The sequence below is a fragment of the Sinohyriopsis cumingii genome, chromosome 6 (genome assembly GCF_028554795.1).
Source record: "Sinohyriopsis cumingii isolate HCF-2022 chromosome 6, ASM2855479v2, whole genome shotgun sequence".
In the NCBI taxonomy this organism is placed as follows: Eukaryota; Metazoa; Mollusca; class Bivalvia; order Unionida; family Unionidae; genus Sinohyriopsis; species Sinohyriopsis cumingii.
This window is the reverse complement of record NC_142966.1, coordinates 36,479,778-36,501,993: the sequence shown is the minus strand read 5'-3', so window position 1 is coordinate 36,501,993 and position 22,216 is coordinate 36,479,778. Positions and strand designations below refer to the sequence as shown.

The 22,216-nt window shown below is 36.4% G+C and overlaps 1 protein-coding gene across 2 annotated transcripts in view; it reads right to left on the bottom strand.

Moving 5' to 3' along the window:
- LOC149796718 (inverted formin-2-like) overlaps positions 1-22,216 on the bottom strand; it is a 207,495-nt gene that overhangs the window by 130,563 nt on the left and 54,716 nt on the right. Inside the window, exon 1 of one of the 2 annotated variants that reach the window (XM_089961356.1) lies at positions 16,662-17,041. The exons of the other annotated variant lie outside the window; for it this stretch is intronic. The gene's annotated coding sequence lies outside the window, so the exon portion shown is untranslated. Of the gene's footprint in view, positions 1-16,661; positions 17,042-22,216 lie in introns of those variants that run through there. 2 annotated transcript variants of the gene reach the window in all.

Here is a 22,216-nt window from a genome sequence, read left to right as displayed (position 1 = left end):
TAGGACTGGTCGGCTTGGTGTCAGGATAATGTGACGGGGTGGGACATCATGCTACGTTAAACATCCAAATCACACACACATTTGACTGGAATGCGATGGAAACGGGGAATGCCAAAATCGGATTAAGTGAACATATGTTTCTTTAACGACACGAATAAAAATATATTATTAGTGAATAATGTCTTTAGATAGCTTCGTTTCGTTCAAAATACTTATCATTATTCTAACCGATTTAAGACGATAAGGAAATTACACAAGTCGGCAAGTTGGGAGAGAAATTGCGTAAACCAGTCGAAAAAAAGGAACCTATGTAACACCATTATTTCTAGAACAACGATGACTGCCACTGTTTCTGCTGAAACTTTCAGCTTTTGGCTCTAAGGGATTATCGCTTCCACGGACGCGTCACCAATTTAAATTTTTTCAAGTCAATAACCGAGGGATACACGGTTTTTTTGTTCTGATAGGAAATAAAACTGTAAAAGAAGTGAGCGTTCTGAAGGATTTAATGCCATGAGTCAAAAGAAGAGGGAATTATTTTTTGCCATCAGCATACAAAGGTCGCTCGAAATAAATCCATTAATTACTAGCCACTGACTGATAGTCCGACAGAGAATGAGGCTGACAATTGTAGGACAAACAGTGCCAAATCTTGTTGCTCTCAACCATCAGTAATGTCATAAAAAGGCAGAGAACTCTATTATTTCCTGCTGGTCTAGACGAAATATTAATAACAGGTCGGAGAGGACACGGAAGCGTAGAAGCAGTAACAAAATACAAACGTCTCTGCAGCACCCAGTTAAGAGATATTTCAAACATTTCAAATGGTCCTGGTGTGGAAAGTTTTGAAAACTTTTGAATATACTATTAAAACTAACATGCCCAAAAAGTGTCAGTCATGTACGTATAAAGCATCATCCAAAATACATAGACTTGTAACGAGGTAAAGTTTACAATCTCACTTTAATGTTACACATTTTAATTGAAGATCATAAATAAAGAAGCTAGGACAATATAAATCTCTACGAAATATTTACTGTAACACGATCGATCGATCGAGGAGGAGGAGGAATCAACTGCCTACTGCTGTGATAACATGGCTTCGAAATTCAGACCTTTACATTTATCATAAAACCGTACAATTATCAAGAAATAAATGTACTGAAATTCGTAAGGGATATTAGTACAGATGTGGATTAAATAACTATTAAAGGCCCGCTGAGCTTCTTTGTTTTCCACTGAACACTCCCTTGCATTAATGCCCGTCATTTGTGCTCCTCGTCTATTATAGTTTTCAAGTAACAGTGCACTTGTAAAAACCTACATGTAATCAAATATGCATTGTGCTGTGTCAATCCTCTACTGCGTAGGAGAGGTTAACACGTGCAAATGAGCGTGACGAATGAGTCGTCTTTTCTTTTCTTTAAAAAAAACTACCGTTTATATTTAGCTATGTATTATTTGAATCTAACTCATAATATGAGGGATGAGTTGCCATTTTGTTTTCTTCAAAATGACTACTGTCCATAGACCGCTCTGGTGGCCTAAGTGGTTAGAGAATCCGCCTCGCATGCGGGAGATCGCGGATTCGAACTCTAGAAGAGTCATATAAAAGACTTCTGTAAAATGGCACTAGCAGCTGCCTCACTTGGCTCTCAGCATTAAGAGCTTAGTGTTAGGTCTGGTCGGCCTGGTGTCCGAATATTGTGACTGGGTGGGAAATGTAACCACATGTCTGCGCCATGATGCCCCAGTGCTACACATCCCTATGACAAGGAACAATTATATTTTGTTATATATGAAAAATGTACAGTCGGCTCTATCTTTTATTTATTTAATGTTACATACTAAAATGTAGTCTTTTTATACTGAAATAACTAAACATTATGTTATAAATGGCAATAAGCACTTTAAAAAATGAAAAAGTTGAAACTTCGAATAGAGTATGAGGTCGTGCCTTCATTTAGTTACGCTAATAAAAAGACCTGAAATTTTATAATATACACAAATGCAGGTTTTAACATATACTAATATTCATTAAGATTATATTTACAACTGTAATCTCAATCTCTCTCTACAACTCATACAAGTACCCAAATATTCATGCTCCGATATATCCATACATTCATATTAACTAATCTTACACATCTCAGCCATTTTTCCAAATTAGCAATTTAAGCACGAGTAAATTCTAACATATCAGACGAATAAAATGCCTAGTTTAGTACTAAGTAACCCATTAGCGAATGACAAATTAATTCTGACCACAAGCTAACAATATACACAATTCTCTACATAATACTCAAATACGCCTGTAAATGAACACTACATAGGAAATTGTACGCACTAAACGAACCTAGCAATTAGGTATACATACTACACATAATTACAATGATAATGCCGTAATATTATGCAAAACTCTACTAAATAACTTACTGACCTTAACGAAGCTTTGTCTTTCATTAGAATCTCCTCTCTAAGTTTTTACCACCAAATTACAAGTGGCTTTATCGGAGTGACCTTATATTGCTCAGCAATCTTCCTATGCGACATTACATTTTCGCTTGTTAGTTTGAAGTTATAATTCGGATCAAAACGTTTATCACAATTCTGATTTGGTTTCGTTTTGACTCGATCCAAGTGGGGACGGATTTAGAACACGTCCTGTTTCCTGGCGGGTTCCTCTGATCTTAGGACTAATCTGTAACACATATGTGGAAATTCGCTCGCTTTAACGCTTGTGCCGATCCAATTTGCCGGGCGGGGGTCTTATATCTGATCACGGTAACCTTGCGTACGAGATTACCTCTTGCCTGCGGCCATGTTTAGACATCAACCCATGGCTTGTAATAATACCTTTGTTTATATACGACTTACGAACTGAAGCTGAGCAAACGTGACAATAATCAAATCTGCATTGTGATGTGTCAATCCACCATGGCGTTGGAGAGGTGCAGCACGTGCAAAAGAGCGTGACGAAACAGTCGCCATTTCTTTTCTTTAAAAGGACTACTGTTCATGTATAACCAAGTATATTGTGAATCTAACTTCTAAAAGCATAGCCCCAGGCTGCCATCGCCTATTGCTCGGTTAAATCATAGTCTAACATATTCATTTAAATTCATAAACTAACTGCATATATCCTCATCAGCCAGGTAACTATACATCAGCCGTTATGGGTGTATGTTTTTGTTTTACAGCTAAATGAGCAGTATACATAGACGAGATCGTTTCGCACGGAGCGTTGCAGCGCCAGCCTTTAACAAAACGTGAAATTAAAAAATCCTGGCGACCCTCTTCGCGCTCCTGTCGAGTAAAGCGTGTTTCGATGGGAGTGCGATTCAAACTGTATTTGACTGATTATAACATGTGATAAGTACCATGCACAAAAGCACATAAAAGCCTGCATATACTGGTTGTGTTGCTTAAATAACTCTATATGAAGACAGTATATGTGCTCGGTTGTATGATTGTTTACGCAACCAAGTCGGAGCAATACACAGGCTGTCTCTGCAATGGAAGGCAAATGAAAATGGGGTTACTTACTGTAACTAGTTTTGGAAGTACTGCAACTTGTATACGAAATGTTGCTGTTGTAAAAATATAATGTTTACGCCAGGCCGTTCAAGGTAAATGCAAATGCTACAGCCAGTCAGTCAATTATATAAAGGGGGGTTGGGTTACTAAATACGAAGCATATATTTCCGTTTGTAATCAATACCAGGGTATGACTGGTGGACTATGCCCCCAGCACCTTAAATGGATACTTCACCTAGATCAGTTCATAGGATCCCCCTTCCCAACAACCCCACCCATCCGGAAAATCTCCTGGTATTACGTTGGGCCATTCCGACCCTAATTAATTCTTGCTATCATTTCAAAAATGGTTTCGCATAAACGTTTCCCTATTTAATCATCTCGGGGCACGCTGTTTCATACAAATACAGCAGTCTCATGCACTCGTTGCTGTATTGTTTTAAAAACAAAGCTATATTATATTGAATTTGTCATAAACCTATATTGTATTTGTCGCAAAGCTAAAGTCTGTTTTTCAGACTATGAAAAGAACGTTAAATCCAAGTGCACACGTATATGTGAAACAGAAGGACATTGGAGACAACCTGGTGGTATTTACAATTCAATCAGCATGCCAAAAATTTAAAAAAGTGCACCGTGTCCAACTCAGATCTTATTAAGGCTGCCAGCGACACAGAAAAGCGAAAACCTATAATACAGTGCTTCCATAATTGTTATGCTTTTATCGTTAGTGAGTTTCTTTTTAAAACGAAATGCCCCGGAAAGTACCATTCTACCCCAAACTAATTTACTTTCATAGGGAACCTAGCTAAAAACTATTCTTCTCGAACGTGTTGGTGGCGTACTGCAAACAACACTAATAAGTGCATCAGTGAATTGGTGAAATTTCAGATTCTCTGAGCATTCATAATTTCATCTTTTCTTTCGTGTAGAAGTTTCCGAAATATTTTTTTTTCTACGGAAACTCAATCTTAGAATTATACTCGAAACAAATTTCATACAAAGGATTTTCAGGAGGATTGCAAGTTAGTGTATGACGTTAAAAAGGTATACAGATTAACAGATAATTGCATGTATAACTTAGGCCCATTCGGATATCTTCTGCTATTTATGCGAGACAAAAATATGCCTCGAATGTATGTCCGTACAGTGATTTACAGAAGAAGCAAAAATCGGTTCGCCGGGAATTTGTTCGCAAGAACGAAAATGCAATCTTCGCAAACCATCTAGGTTACTCCTACAACTGGTTTGACTTTTGATTTGACCGAGAAGCTGCGAATGACAAAATTGCTCGATGCATTCGCAACATTTCGGTTACTCCTTGTTTCATAAATAACCAAGATGGTCCTAATGACAGCTGTTGACATATATCTGAGGTATTATCCGTAGAGATGCAAATGATTTAGGCCTTATCACCCATGAAAGGAAATGGGGAATATTTTCCCCATTATGGGACTGCCGTTATTATATAAAAACGAGTACATACGTTGATACAGAAATTTCCTGAACAATACCGCACAGTTATCTTTTCTAATGTCCAGAAATGTACGCTTGTGTACAATTAAGCGCCAAAAATTAGAATCAGTACTAAACAATTAAGTAATTTTCAAGAAACATATGTGAGAGATTGTCTCAAGGACTTCTGTGTTTGTATCACTTAGACAATTCGGGACGGATTCTAGCACTACAAGTTTACCCTCGAGGCGCGTTTGCTGTATTACAAATGAGACAAAATTTACACAAGTCACTTATCTTCATTCTGGCAAAAACGCATACTGTATTTCTGTACAGTTTACATGTATTAGATGATGACCAAACACGTTGTATAAAGGGATTAACGCACAGCGCCAATCCTGGGCCGATAAATCGTCATGTGAACAGAAATGAGATAGACTCATGTAGGCCCTTATAAGGTCACATATCTAACATAGTTCTTCTGCTATTATTAAAACGATAATATTTCCAGTCTCATTTGTTTTTCAGCTACTCTAATTAGCGATAAGGAACAAAACACTTTCTCACGTTACATACGAAAATTATACCATCGGCACTATTTTTAATACTGAAAAGACGGAACATGGCGCTATAATTGGCCATAAGCACTTTACAACTCGAACCATTAAAACTTCGAAAAGGTATGAGGTGGTGCCTTCCTGTTTATTAAACTTCTAAAGAGATCTGAAATGTTGTCATATACATATGTCGCTATGCGGATCAATGTAAATATTATGAACACATATGCATGTATGCGGATCAAGCTAAATGCTATCATATGCAAATGCCGGAATCTGGATCAGGCTAAATGCTATTATATACATACATATATGCCGTACATTATCATATACATACATATATGCCGTACATTATTATATACATACATATATGCAGTACATTACTATACACATACATATATGCCGTACATTATTATATAATACATATATGCCGCATATTATTATATAAATACATATATGCCGTACATTAGTATATACATACATATATGCCGTACATATAAAGGCCGTTACATCAACATGTATCTAAGCACTATGCCTGTTATTTAGATCTCATTTAATATACACCAGGAGAAAAGAAAAAATGTTTATCGCTTTCAATGTTTGCATTCCATCTCCCATATCCAAACAGTCTATTGTGGTCAAGTGAACAGTTTGAAATGGTCCTTATCACACGAACCAGACAGGTCGACACTGTAAATTGAGGGGTCATCCAGAATGTAGCCACAAAATATTTACTAATACTTGACCGAGTCCTACACATTTCTAAAGTACTAATATGACAAAACTGGGATACCAGAACTGAATAAACTTTCATCCCATCCTTCGTGATAAACAGGATTGTTCAGTTTGTAAAATTTATTTTGATTTTAATATTTTTTAGCTGATGTGCAGTTCTCCAGAAGAAAAAAAAATCATAAAATTAGCAGATTAGTAAGCAAATAATAAAATGTGAATTCAAAGACAGAGGCAACTCAGTCTATCTTTGTGACACTACTACCTTGGATCACACGTGTTATACACTAACTAAGAACATGTACACACACACACACACACACACACACATATATATATATATATATATATATATATATATATATATATATATATATATATATATATATACCTTCAAAGAGAGAACTTAAGATAGCATTTCTTTACAAAAGGTTCAGAAACACGTATACATCTCTCTATCTCTCTCTCTCTCTCTCTCTCTCTCTCTCTCTCTCTCTCTCTCTATATATATATATATATATATATATATATATATATATATATATATATATATATATATATATATATATATATATATATTTGGGGGTGAAAAATCAACATACAAAAAAAAAAAATTAACGGCACATCAGAACAATATTGGATATTTGGTGTCGATTCAAGACAAGCCATACAAGAGCGCATATCAAGAACTGCACCAAAAGAAACCCCAAAACTTGGAACATTAAGTCTTCACCAAAAACCCACATAAACCTTCAGTACTAAACGATAAAACTTAAAAGACAAAGAAGTTTTTAAAAATCTGTAAAATGTATAACATGTACAGTTATTAAAATATATGGTAAACTAGTTTTCTATAATCCGTATTCTGTCAAAATGTTCCAAGATATTCTCAAGATAGGTTCATCATACAATTTATTTTTTATGTTCACATAAAAAATCTGTAAAGTTGATACACTTGACAAGAACATGTTCCACCGCCAGTGGATACTGGCAGGGTATACACCGTTCAGGAAGCATGCATGAGTCGCGCATGTGTGTCCGATACTCCAGATGGTTATCAAGCACCGTAGCCAACAAAAGCTGGTCTAGAGAGAACGTTGCAGTGGAAATTTCAATGTCATATATCGATTTGTAAATTTCACCTGCGGAGTCAAATTGTTGGTGTTGAAAGTTGCTTTCATATTTCAAGTTTTGAAACTTCATTTGTTTAATTACATAGCGGTGGCTGAAAGTTCCATTTTCTGTGTCAAGTTATCAGATTTTACCTGTTTAATTACTCATCGGTGGTTGAAATTTAAGTATTACATATCGAGGATTCCAGTTTCACACTATGAGTCAAAGTGTTTACGTTGAAAGTGCCATTTCATATGTCGCGTTTTTAAATTGCATTTGCTGATTGGCACACCGGTGGTTGAAATTTGCATTTTGTTTGTTGAGCTTTCACATTTTAATTTCTGAATTACACAGCAGTGGTTGAAAATTCATTGCTTTCTGTATAGAATTTCAATTTCACAAGTTGAATCTAATTGTTTGAACTGAAATATCCATTCCATATGACAAGGGGTGGTTTTTTTATATTTTTTTCTGCTGAATTACACATCAGTGGCTGAAAGTTCCATTTCCTATGTCAAGAAACCACCATAAGTACATGTATGTAAGATATTGTTTTATGTGAACTCCTGTATTTATTCTTGCACTTTTTTAAATTCTCTGTGATGTTTGTTTATGACATTACATGTGTTCTGTAATGCTGTCATGGGGTCAGGTGAAATGACTGGCTCCCTAAATATACCTGCTTAACAATGTCTGCAATGATTTGCATTGTGTTTAGATTTTTTTTTACTGAAATTTCGTCGATGAAATGCTAATGTGAGTCTGATTTCAGGTGCTTTTTAGGTTAGTTCCTTTCGCATTGCTAGACCCAGACCAATATGTCCTTTTATTTTCGAACTCTTGTTAGTGGGAAGCGAGACAAAGCAGTCCCTTTTCCGAAGGCGGCATATACAGTTAAACGTTTATGCAAAAAAAAAAATATTTGCGTACATTTTCTAAAACTCTCTGTAGAGTCTCATCCCCCTTGGCATAAATAATTATGACCCTAATACAATCCATTCTACAAAATGCTCACTAACCCTTTTACCCTGGGTTCAAGTTCACAGAAATGTTGCGTTAAGGTTTGGGTTGGTTTTTCGTTTGCTAATATTTTCTAAAATCCTTAATTGATTTTCATCAAACTTGGCATTCGTCGTTATACAGCTGAGACAGTTCATTACATGATATGCTTCCTCAACCTATGACCTCGGACACAAGGTCACAGTCGTATATAATTTACAATTAGGTTCTGGTAAAAGTGTTTTCACTTGCTTATATTACCTAAACTCATTGTATCGATTTGTTCATATCTGCAGTGAGTCAAAACGAAGATAAGGATACATTTGTTGACATGCACACTTGCCCTTTTACCTAGGGGTCATGGACACAATCACTGAAAATTTGCGTTAAGGATTTTGTTAAAGTTTTTGTTGTTTGTTTTGTGTTTTTACTTTTGTTGTAGTTGTATTCCTTGAACCAATCTACGAGTTTTCATCCTACTTGGGGGTGGGGGTGGGGTGTCATTATGAAGCTAACACCATTCTGCAACACGCACTCTCACCCATGATCTTTCGGTCACAGTCATAATATAAACTGACATTCAGATATTTTTTTTCTCCCAAAATCAGTCGCTGATTTTTTCATACATTGAATGAGCTATCAAAATTAATACTGCTACATTCTAGCTCAACTATTAGGGTTTGGGGTCAAGGTCACATGTTCATGGAGGTCACGACGTGCAGGTCCTGGCCTTCTTGCGTTTAGTTCAGTTTATCAAGAATTATATGCATCGTAAGCATCATATATGGTGTTGAGATACGTATTTGTGAATATAACACGCTAATATCAAATATGATATTTAATAAAAGACTGCAGCAAAGCAGTGACAAACAAATCAGTGCACTAGAATTGTGCGCAAGAAAAATGCACACAAATGTGCTATAAGCGACACATCTACGCCTGAAGTCAATAACGCCGTCCATCCCGCCAACAATCTCTGTCCCAGCCATTTGGCGCTGTGGCGGGCTTTTCTTTTTCTTCTTCGTTTTTTAGTTTTTCATTATATTTTACTTACTGCCTCAGGCCATTTTTAACACGGTGCTAGGCGTTTTCCCCAGCAATCTGCGTTTTGTTTAGTTCAAAATAGCTCTTTCATTTCTCATAAACGTAACCTTGGATGTTTTGTGCAAAGGATGAACTATATATGAAACGTTGGAATTTCTAATTTTGCAAATCAACTAGCCGTTTGAAGATTATTTAAGGACAAAAAAAAAAGAAAAAAAACCCACAAAAAACAAAAACAAACAACAACAATAGACAAAACAAACAACAATAATCAGAAGCAGATGGGTGGCGGGGCCAACGATCCCCACCAACAACAACAACAATAGCAAAGAAAAAGACGAGCGCGAAGCAACTGCAACATTTTAAGTAAGTAAGTGATCTTTACATTTAGATTGCTAAAACTATTCCATGGAAATACCTTATAGGCAGAAACTCCGAATGCCTATATTTCTCGATGTGCCCCTAACAGTCATAATAAAAGCGGGTACCCTTTTGTATTATGAGACAGACGTTTGAATGCCTTTCTAGGAAGATAAATACCCTACTCTTATTGGATCCTGGGGAAAATACTATTGGAGCACCGAAGCTGTTCTTGCTAGAAATGAGAGACAAAATAAAAATATTTGCCACACGCACGCCATAAAGTTGTCTGGACCCTCTTTGCAACAATCAATACAAAAGCAAGGAACTCTTTAATTTTAAAGGAATACAATCAAATCTTATTCAATAATTCAAACAAAATAAAAGAAAACAAAAATTAAGTCTGTAAAGACATAAAAGAGGAAAATTAAAACCTTTGTCAGGTTGAAAGTAAAGACATTATGGAAACGAAAGGAAAAGAATTGTCTTTGCTTCAATGCCTAAAGAAGATGGCGGTAATTAAGTGTGTTTAAATTTTGCAATATTTATTTCTGTTTTAATTATTATCAATATTTAGAAAATCATAATTTCTTGTTATGTATATTTGATTTAATTTATATCTGATTAATTTAATTGTCTGTAAGTTTTAAATTTTGTTTTAATTTTCATTACATGTCAATATAATTTTGTTTACTAGGCATTTGATATCTTCCAGAAAATTCAGTTTGATCTGCGTCTCGAATTACTGTATCATTACTAGAAAGTCTTTAATTTAATTTGTGGATTATTCTTGGATTACTTTTGGATTTGATTCTTAAAACCGTAAGTTCTTTTTTTTTTATTTTTGCTGTGTTTTTACAGTGTTTTTCCTGGGAAATAAATTATTTATTAAATTTTTCAAAGCTTGATGTTTTTACTCATTCTTTTGTTACTGTTTATTAGAGCCTAAACACGTAAAATAAGAATTGGGACTTCGTCCTTGGATTTTTTAATTTTGGCTAAAATATTTAAGAAAACTTTGTTTTTTGAAATTTGAATTCCCTTAGGTTCTTTTTAAAATCTTTAGTGAAATCGGCAAGTTTTTTCTAAAATCTCATCGAAAGTGGAAATCTTTCTTTCAAGTCCTAACCAGGACCAATTAGACCTTTTAAAAAAAGATGAGTTAATTCAACTTGCCAGAAAATATTATCTTTCTGAGGTAAAGGCGCCCTTAACAAAGCAAGAAATAAAAAATATTGTGGTCTAGTACTTGGCAGAAAAGAATGTTTTGGATAAAAGTGCTTTGGTTGTGATCCGTAAGTCTGTATCAGATTCTGGCATAAAAGTTAAGGAATTAGAATTAAAATACAATATGGAATTGGAGAAAGAGAAAGAACAAATGAAATTGGCGAAAGAGAAAGAATAAATGAAACTGGAGAAAGAAAAAGAACAAATGATATTACAAAAAGAAGGAAAACAAATGAAGTTTCAATCTGAGAAAGAGGAGAGAAACAGACAGGAAGAGAAAAAATAAATAAATGCAGTTAAAATTTGAGAAAGAGGAGAGAGAGAGAGAGAGAGAGAGAGAGACAGGAAAGAGAGAAACAGAAACAAATGCAATTAGATAAGGAAGAAAAAGAGAAAGAAAGACAAATGCAGTTACAAGAAAAACAAATGCAGTTACAATTTGAGAAAGAGGAGAAAGATACAGATGCGGATGCAAAGTGAGAAAGAAGTGAGGGAATATCAATGAAGAATAAACGAAATGGAGCTTGGAAGTGAAAAGCACATTCCCACTTCAAATACAAAGTCAAGTTTTGATGTTGCAAAGAATATCAGGTTAGTGCCCCCTTTCAGAGATAGAGAAGTAGACACATATTTTATTCGTTTTGAAAAAGTTGCTGAAAATCTGAAATGGACAAGGAAGCATTGGCCTCAATTATTACACTGTGTACTCGCAAGGTAAGGCTAGTGATATTTACAATTCACTTTCAGTTAAACAAAGTGGTGACTATGATACGGTTAAAGAATGCATCTTAAAGGGTTATTATTAGTTCCTGAAGCCTGGCGGCAAACATTCAGAAACTATACAAAAAGATCGGAGCTCGTACCCGCGACCTTCCGCATCCGAGGCAGGCGCTCCAACCACTTAGTCCACCGGAGCGGTCTCCAATGGAGAACGTGCTGGTTTGTTCTTAATATTTGAAGACAGTAAAAGGAAGTTTCCATTCAGAAACGGATTGCTACAGGGCAGCTTTGGCTGCCTTAACATCCCTTTCATGACCCTAATACCTATGTTACCAGCCAGTCAATACTACTACTTTTTTTTCCCAAATTGTATGAACAAATTATGTTTCTAAATGATTTTGGGACAGGGATATATCTTCATGTTAACAAAATTATTACTTGCTTATGGACAAAATCCGATGTTATAGGAACAACCGTTAACCTTTCTCCACGGTCATTTTTGGCGTTATAGAAGGCCATCGGTGCCACAGTAGGAAATTAAAACTAAATAACTAAATTTCAAATCAGGCCAGAAAAACTATAACAAAACATGTATGCTCATAAAAACAACAAATCGAAGCGCAGACAAACAAGATCAAGTTTGTTCTCCTTGCTTTTGGTTTCCTTTACCCTGTTATTTACATCTTCCATTTTTGTCAGTTTAGTTTGTGACTCATTTGCTTCATTTGAATATTGTTCTAGCTTGAGCTTTAACGTTTTTGTTTTTAAAAGAACGCTTGATTTATTTTAGCTTTTCTTTCTTTATTCGAAATTTATGTTTTGCTTTTTGTTTTCATTTCGTATTTTTGGCGGCGAGGGCTTCCCACATACCTAATACTGTTTCTAGCTGGACAAACTAATTATCAGAGCTTCAGGAGTATGGAGCTGTGTGGCATTATATTGCTTTTATGACGAGCTGTGTGGCAATATATTGCTTTTATGTCGAGTGGTGTGGCATTATATAGCTTTTATGTCGAGTTATGTGGCATTATATTGCGTTTATGTCGAGTTGTGTGACATTATTTTCTTTTTTACAAATAGGACTGTCACCTCTATATCAAAATAGGCTGTGAGAGATTTTGTCGCTACTGGCGTTTGGACGTAGCATTGTATTGATTGCCGCTATTAAACGTGAAACTTGCCAATATCACTGATCATTGTCATACCTTGTCGGTGAACATACATGCTACATACCACCCAAAACATTACACTATCTTCTTTTTAAGAACACACACACACACACACACACACACATATATATATATATATATATATATATATATATATATATATATATATATATATATATATATGTGTGTGTGTGTGTGTGTGTGTGTGTGTGATATGTGTGTGTGTGTACGCACAGAGAGACAGGGACAGAGACAGATACAGAGACGCATACACAAATTAAGTGAAAAAGTGAAAGTTACAAGTTACAAATAATAGCAAAAAAATATGCCATACAAATAATGATTAAAACAATATTTTTTGTGGATTTTCCTTCTTCTTCTTTCTGGGGTGGGGGAAGAGGTTGGGGGAGTACTTAAGATGAAACGTAATTCGGTAAGTTCTTCAGTTTAGAACTATTTAGTTGCAGTGATCAAATATTTCATCGTTTTAAACAAGTTATTGTGATTTAGTATTTTAAGAATAGCAACACTAAAAGGCAATTTAGAGCCGAAGCAAATCAGAGTAAAGTGCCTTGCCCAGGGAAACACCACAGTAACCGACCTAGCCTGATCTGATTGTAGGATTCGAACAACGCGACCTTTCGGTAGCGAGTCTGACACGCTAAGCACTAAGCCACCGTGCCCCCGTTTTTAAATGAGGCTGGCGTCAATAATATTATGTTTTGTGGCCTCGAGAAATAATAAAATAAAGAAAAAAGTAGCAAATGTACACACTTTTTGCAATGGTAGCGCCACTTGTACAAAACCTGTTTTCAATAAATACGCCTATGGTATGAGCGTATACAATTAATTAGTCCAGAATTTTCAAGTCTGAAAAAGCGCATTGTATCAACTCCGATTTCGGATGTTTGGAATCACTCCAGGTTTCATACGGTCGCTATTTGTATACATACATAATCAAGTGTTCGGTTTGGTAAATTAACACCTAAAGCATCAAGTTTGTAACAGCAATACGAATGCGATATGCCGAACATCCGAAGTCTAAATAGATACAATACAGTATGAAACATGATGTCGCGCTATCTAACCCGTCCTCTAACCTTGCATTCATCACTTATTGAAAAGTCTTTTTCTAACATCAACAGCTGAAAAACACGCCTTGTTTCTTATAGATCTTCCTCTATAAAGATAAAAAAGCGAGAGCAATTTTGAAGGGACTGACATTCGACTGTCAAAGTTGAGATTTGCGACCATCTCTGATACATTTGAGCCGTACTGTTTTCTAATTGGCAACTGTGGCAACCATATAAGATGCACGCTCGGCACCATTTTCATTTAGGACAAATTGGACTTTAAACGACTTTTGGTTAAAACCCCATGTTGATATCACCATCCATTTAGAAGAATAACATTTTCAATGTGTTCATTGTGACAGCCATATTTGAGGTCAGGTCGGCACCATTTTCATTCAGGACTAACCAAATATCATGATCTGTCTTGTGTTGAAAATATCATGTGGATAGGACTTTCCATTTAGAAGGAGCAGTGATAACAAGATTTTCAACATAACTGCCATTGTGGCCTTACTTCATGTCAGATTGGCACTTTTCTCATTTAGTAGCAACTTGACATCATAAGAAGTCTTCGGGTTAAACCCCAATTTTGATATGACTTTCCATCGTGGAGTAGCGATAAGATTTTAATGGTGGCCGCTGTGAAGGACATGATATCAGATCGGAACAATGTTTTGCTAAAACCGACAAGAGATGATAAGACGTCTTCTGAGCTGATGGGACTTTCCGTTCAGATGGAGTAGCAATAAGAAAATATTGCAGATGGCTGCTGTGGTGGCCATACTTTCTGTCAAATCAGCACCATTTTCAATTAGTACCAACTAAACATGATTAAGAATTCTTTCAGTAAAACTTCATACAGATAAAATCACCCATTCTGGTGGAACAGCGATAACACGATTTTAAAAATTGCCATACTGGATTTCAACGCGGAGCCGTATTCACGTATGGCAAACTATACGTGGTGCTAAGTCTTCTGGTGGAAACCTCTGGTTAACATAACCTTCCGTTCAGGTAATACAGTGATAAAAAGATTTTCAAGATGGATGCCGTAGTGGCCATAATGGGCGTCAGAACGGTGCCATTTTTATGTAGGACTAACTAGACTTCATAAGAAGTCTTTCAAATTAAAACTCCGTGTGGATATGACCATCCGTTGAGGATGAGTAGTGGTAAAAAGATTTCAAGATGTCTGCTGTGGATGAACGAGTGTCAAATTTCTTGTCAATTATCTAAATAGTTTAGAAGTAGTGATAACAAACTTGTGTTAGTGGACGGACCGACGGAAAACATGGGTCAACATCTAATCTATCCTGGTGTAAATGAAGTAGATCTTAAAAATAAGCTGCATATCAAGATAAAAGATACATCGACGATGGAATGTGAGAGAGCCTCTAGTGACATGTAGAAAAACTGAAATAATCCTTTGGCTATGAAAACTACCTATGCGTGACGAGATTGAAATCTCGTCCTTCGTACGAGATTGAAATCTCATCTTTCGTATAAAGTGGTAAGTGGTACACAAATTATTTCGAGCTGCTTCAGTGTGTCCTTGATAAAGTCCATTAACCTCATTTTATCTGCATGACATAAGCATCGCTGTTAGGCTCCAAACAACCAACAACAACTGCAACAAAATAACACACCAGCGTTGCCATTAGCGGAGTGCAGTATATTAACATTTACCTAACTGCACTACACACAGAACATTAAAGCCCAGTAAATTGATTCCACAGCAGTAATTGAACTTGTAAATTTTTAAAGGCTGGGACCGGGACCTATTCTTCAAGCACGACTTACAGAACTTGCAGCATAACAATGTACGCCGTAATTTCCAAAAACAAAATCAAAGAATTCAGCGACCACGCCTCAGATATAGTCTACTGAAAATGGTTGGTAACAATATTTAATTTGAACCTTACAATTATGCTGTATATACATACATTATTAGTGAATCCATAGGTCATACTAAAAAGAAAGTTTTGAATGGTTTTATATTAGTATAAACACGTGTCTGACATGAATGACTAATACCAATCCCTACTGTTATTATTTACATGTTAAAGCTAATAACATAAACAAAATGGTAGACAGATATGAAATTAATATGTCCTACATTTAACACATGAAGCGTACCGCACCAGTGTTTGTCTTCAGTAAATACTAAACTCGTTTAATTTGCAACAGAAATAAAAGAAAAATGATAATGTTCAAGTTAGTCATTACATTACTTTATGGAGGCTTCGTGAGGCAGTACATAAGCGCTTCGCCTGAAGGGTGAAAACCATATAAAGGATACTTTGAAATAGGCAGGTCTTTGTGTGCGTTTTATGTCCTCCTGTTAATCAGTGAAAGAGGGGGGGGGGTAGCTGCTGAGCACAGGGGCTCGTTACAAAGAAAATCAAGGGATGGGGGTTCTAACCTGTAATAATATAACACCATCCCTTGATTTTCTTTGTAACGAGCCCCAGTGCTACTGAGTAGAGATGTGGGTGGATACGCAGTTAAGAAAACTGGTGTATATTCAGAGCTGGCTGGTATACAGAAAACAGCAACCAGGCAATAAAACAAAGAACATATAGACAGGCTGACAAAGACACCTCAAAAATACGGACACACACAAAATGTGGGAAGTAGTGTGTGTCAATCAGCGCTCAAACATTAGTAAACCTTACCTCCTCCTTGAAGAGATGAAAACAGTTCCCCTTCGATATTCCATTTCGCTTTTTAGTTATTACACAGACTTAAGTTCAACTTGCAAACAATGTAATGCCTGTCCTCGAATCTAAATTGCGTCAGTAAAGCATTGACGTCCTCCAGTATTGTCTTGACAGCATAAAATGCACGCCTGAAGAATTCAATATGAATTCCACAATTTGCGTTGAATTTCCTCTTTCAGCAGTTGGAAGAAATAGCTTATGCCAACCGGATGCCACAAGTACAAGGCAAATCAGCTGGAAATTGACAGTGTGTGAAACGGCGTGTCAACACAGCTCTTTAGTACTATCATCAATCACACAGATGTTTAATATGCGGTCAAACTAAGCGCCATTTATGTCTCGCCTATTTCACCTACGACTAACTGCATACTTACTTCTTATATCCAGTCCAAATGCCTGTGCACGTGATGGCTTTTAACGTAACTTGAACAATGTTTCAGTCGTATTGCTACGATGTCTGCAGCGTCGCAGTTTATAGTGATGTCTAGCACTGGGACATCATGCAACAGACATGTAGTATCATGTCCCACTTAATCACATTATCCTGACACCAGGCCGATCAGTCCTAACAAACCTCTTAATGCTGAGCACCAAGCGAGGCAGCTGCTAGTATTATATTTATAAGTCTTTGGTATGACTCAGACGGGGTTTGAACCCGCGACCTGCCACATCCGATGCGGATGCTCTAACACTTTAGGCCACCGGAGCGGTGATAAATGCCTGTGAGAAACCGAATTAACCGACCACATACGACACATTAATGCTCTAGCCTTTCTGGGCAGTGCAACGTTTGACACTGTCTGAAATAAATATATGGAAAACGATATCATCTCACATATACTGATCTCTAACATTTTAACATTAAAAGATGAAATATGAAATCCTCCGTATTTATACCTTTGAAAAACAAAACTATAAGATCAATAGATAGAAACTGTTTCCATCTTCAGTCCAATCTTAAAATATTAAAAGATGCTGTTGTTTGGGGGGATTAACGCTATTTCTCAGCACAAGATAGACTATATATGACTGACACTTTAAATGCTAGAGGAAAAACCCAGGAAAACCCATGTAAGAGCTACCGACCCACGGTAGCTACTGGCAGCTTTCTGACATAGTAAAATTGGCCGGGCCAGAGACACGGACCCACGCGGACAGAGGTGAGGATTACAGTGATCGGTAAATGCCACCCGGAGCCCATCTAAAAAAATTGACATATCCCGTCTATCTGTTCATTTTTAAAATCAGATACTAAAATGTGATTACAGAAGCGATTTCACAAATGGCTGTATCAGGACTTAGCGTAATTTCGATTTGTTCTGGGGCATCTTGTGCATTCCTTGTGCATAATTTGTTGGCAAACAGTAAATATAATTACTTCACACACACACACACACACACACACACACACACACACATATATATATATATATATATATATATATATATATATATATATATATATATATATATATATATATATATATATATATATATATATATATATATATATATATATATATGTGTGTATACCCTTTTGCTACATCATGTAAATGCTAATCACGTATATATAATTACCTCTGTTTGCTGTATTATGTACATATAAATTACTCGGCTGTATCACCCAACATAATTGCCTGTTTGCTACATTGTGTATATAGACCGCTCCGGTGGCCTAGTGGTTAGAGCGTCCGCCTCGGATACGGAAGGTCGTGAGTCCGATCCCCGGCCGAGTCATACCGAAGACTTGCAAAAATGGTACTAACAGTTGCTACGCTTGGCGCTCAGCATTAAGATGTTAGTGTTAGGACTGATCGGCCTGGTATCAGGATAATGTGACTGGGTGGGACATCATGCTGCATGTCTGGGACATGATGCCCCAGAGCTAGGCATCACTATAAACTGACACAATGCAGACATCGTAGCAATATGACTGAAAAATTCTTAAAGCTACGTTAAAAATCCAAATCACTCACATTCACACACACACACACACACACACACACACACACACACACTGTGTAAATATAATTAAGTTTCATGTATCATGTATCTGATGTATCATGTATATATAACTATATTTTGTGCCGTATCACGTAAATATAATTACCTCTGTTTGCTATATTGTCTAAATATAATTACGTTTGCCGTATCACGTAAATATAATTACCTCCGTTTGCTATATTGTCTAAATATAATTACGTTTGCTGTATCACGTATACATAAATACCTTTTATGCTGCATCACATAAATATAATTACGTTTGCTATATTATGTAAATATAATTTCCTATATTTGCTGTATAACGTAAACATACTTACCCGTGTTTGCTATAGACCATTTTCAGGATGTATTCATGTATTCATGTGACCCTGGGTCAACGAATCCAAAACGAGGCTATGTTAGACACCAGCTTCGTTTTACCTCGCAACCATGGCTGCTATAATTGATACTGGCAAGGGAAAAAATCTCGACGAATATTGTTTGGTTCCGTTGTGCAATGGCAATGCTAGAATTCACATAGATTTAAGCTTCCACTATATTCAATCAGTGAAGAAGATGGAGCTTCGTAAAAAATGAATTGTTGTTATACGTCATAATGAGCGGCCGATTTGTAAGATAAGAAACTGGATGATTGCTGGTGTGTTTGAATTTTCTTGCAACTGAATGATGTAAGAAAGAGAAATCAAAACGCAAAATAGGTTCTGTCTATGAAGTAAATGAGTGTATCTTTCTGTGTTTTATAATGGCAGGTTCTAAAAATGTTACCCCAAGTCCCATTCCACAAAACGGGGTCATTGAAATCTCTACGTACCTACACGCAGCGAATTCATATCAGTGATTTTGAATTGATGTACGAGTAGTAATCACAGAAAAAGTGAACTTTATTATCTCGTTGAAAAAATAAAAATAAACAATAGAATGATAAAGACCACGATAGAGAAGAGACATAGCACCAGCAAAATGAAAACGATGAGAGGACAAGTTGAATGAAATTACGAGAGAGAGAGAGAGAGAGAGAGAGACTGGATAAGAATTAATACAACTGTTGATAAAAACCTATTGATGTGTGTAAACGTAAGGAAAAATGCACACTTAAATCACAGGCCGTTGAAATTCTATCATTGTAGTAAGTTAATGTCAGAGAATTCCCCCAAAAGGGAAGCAAATATATATTTCTGTAAATGATTTCTTTCTCCCCTTTTTCTGCATATTCTGGCATCTTTTTTAATACTGAAATGATATCATTTCAATGGCCTGTGCTGAAATAATTGTTTGATTTTTTTACAACTGATTATTGCAACTAACTCATCGTTTTTTTTTATTTTGGAGACACCCGTGATGAAATTCTCAATGAATGTAAAATAAATATCCGAGAAACAGCTCAGATCGTTACTCGATATACAGTAGGACGCCATATTGTTTCTCGATCTGCCTAGCTTAGCCTCGTTTTCGCGATACATTAATATTCATGAGCATCTCATTAAGAATGATCAATATCATATAAATAGAACTGCTTGTTTGCATGTCACGCACGTATAATTACCCATGCTTGCTATACCACGAGGATACAATATCTGTTTGTTATATCACGTAAATATAATTACCCTTTATCTAAATGACGCAAATAGAATTACCATGCGTGCGAAATCACTGTCACGTTTACCCCGACCCAGAGTAGCCCCAGTTTGAAACATGTATAATCAAGATAATTCTGACAAGCCATTGTTTGATGTTAAACAGGCTAGTACTAATCCCTTACGTAAGATTGCCGTGGCTAGAAGTGGAGAGCCAGACCTAGGAGCTGCGAGGCCGCCAGATAGTCAATTATCACCTAGATGTGGAAACGTTTGTCCAGATCAAAAGAAGTTGCCCGAAGAAGTGGGAGTGTCTTAACTTCTTTTTCCTGCAGACAGACAGTCAGGTTGAACTGGCCGCTAAGACGATTGGACAGGGTCACAATGCCACCCAATCAGAATCGAGATAGGGGAGAGACCCTGATTTGGCTAGAATGATATCTCCGCATCTTCCGGCAAGAATTAGTTCGCTAGAGAGATTGCCAGAGGAGGATAGCGTAACTCCGAACAGCCATTCGTTATTGGCGGGAATATCTTAGAACAGGAAATTCTAAGTACAGACAGCTTCAAATAAGGAAGCTTTGAGGGACAGACCAGTTACAGTTTGGTCCCGTAGTCTCAGATAGAGAGACGGAGGAAAGGAGAAGAAAGGAGAGAAGTCAAGAGAAGTTGAAGTCTAGGAGGAAAAGGGGAGAGAAGGGAGGAAGAGGAAATTGGGAGCGAAATTGGAGGAGGAGATAGTCGAGAGGGAAACGGAGTCGAAGGAGGTGTTGGAGGAACGGAAGGAAGGAAGGAATTAGCGGGAAAGAAAGAGATGAGTAGACGCAAGGACGGGGGAAAATCGAACTCACACTGTAAATCACAGGATGAATTAGGCTGTCACTTGGTCGAGGGAAAGACGGGTGATTGAGAGTTTATCGTTTTAAATTATCGAATTTATTAAATTGTTATTAATTGAACTTCATCTTCGTGTTCTCTATAATTTAACCGTCGGCATTACTGACTGGGGGCTCAGAGCTGTAAATCTACCTCGTCACTAATTTAACTCTCTAACCCCACGAGCCCGGGTGGAACTTTCATCATAATTTAATTAATTTATATTCGAAGGACCCCACCCCAATGCGTGCAACCGTCACAATCACGTTAATATAATTACCTCTGTTTGGTGTATCGCGTAGATAAAATTACCCCTGTTTACTATATCCCATACAATTTAATTACCCGTTTGCTATATCGCGTATATATATAATTACATGTTTTGCACCTCTGTTTGCTATGCCACTGAAATATAATCACCACTGTTTGCTATATCAAGGAAATACTATCACCCCTGTTTGCCGCCTCATGTAAATATAATTACGCCTGTTTACTATATCACTTAAATATCTTGTTTGCTATATCAGTAATATTTAGCAAATTGCTACATTTCATCTTGCATTTGACTCTTATTTTTATTTTGGCCACAACTGCCATAACAGAAGCAGTGCATTTTTTTTATGCTGTTATTCGGTCCGTCCACTTTCAATCTACTTCGGCAAGATACCACAATCATCGTCTGATCAACAGTCATGAAATTTAATATGCACTAAAGCCTTTCAAAATACAAATTCATCTGAAAGACCTTTTCTTTGTAATTTCTAAGATGAGTAAATATTGTCTCCTTCTTGGTGTGTCTTTGCGTAAGTAATGGAAGATCATAGTTTTGCATATAAACTGTATATAGATTTCACCAGTCCATTCACAGCTTGTACTCAAATTTACTGTCCGTATCCCAAAGCTATAACTACAATTGTTACTAAATTTTCTTATTTAGACATTTTATTGTTCCTGCAAACAGAACAGTTATGGAATTGAACAATATGTTATCGTAACATTAGGGTCACCTCCTTTGAAGTTATTACGTACGCAAAGTACCACCGTCATTTTAACTAA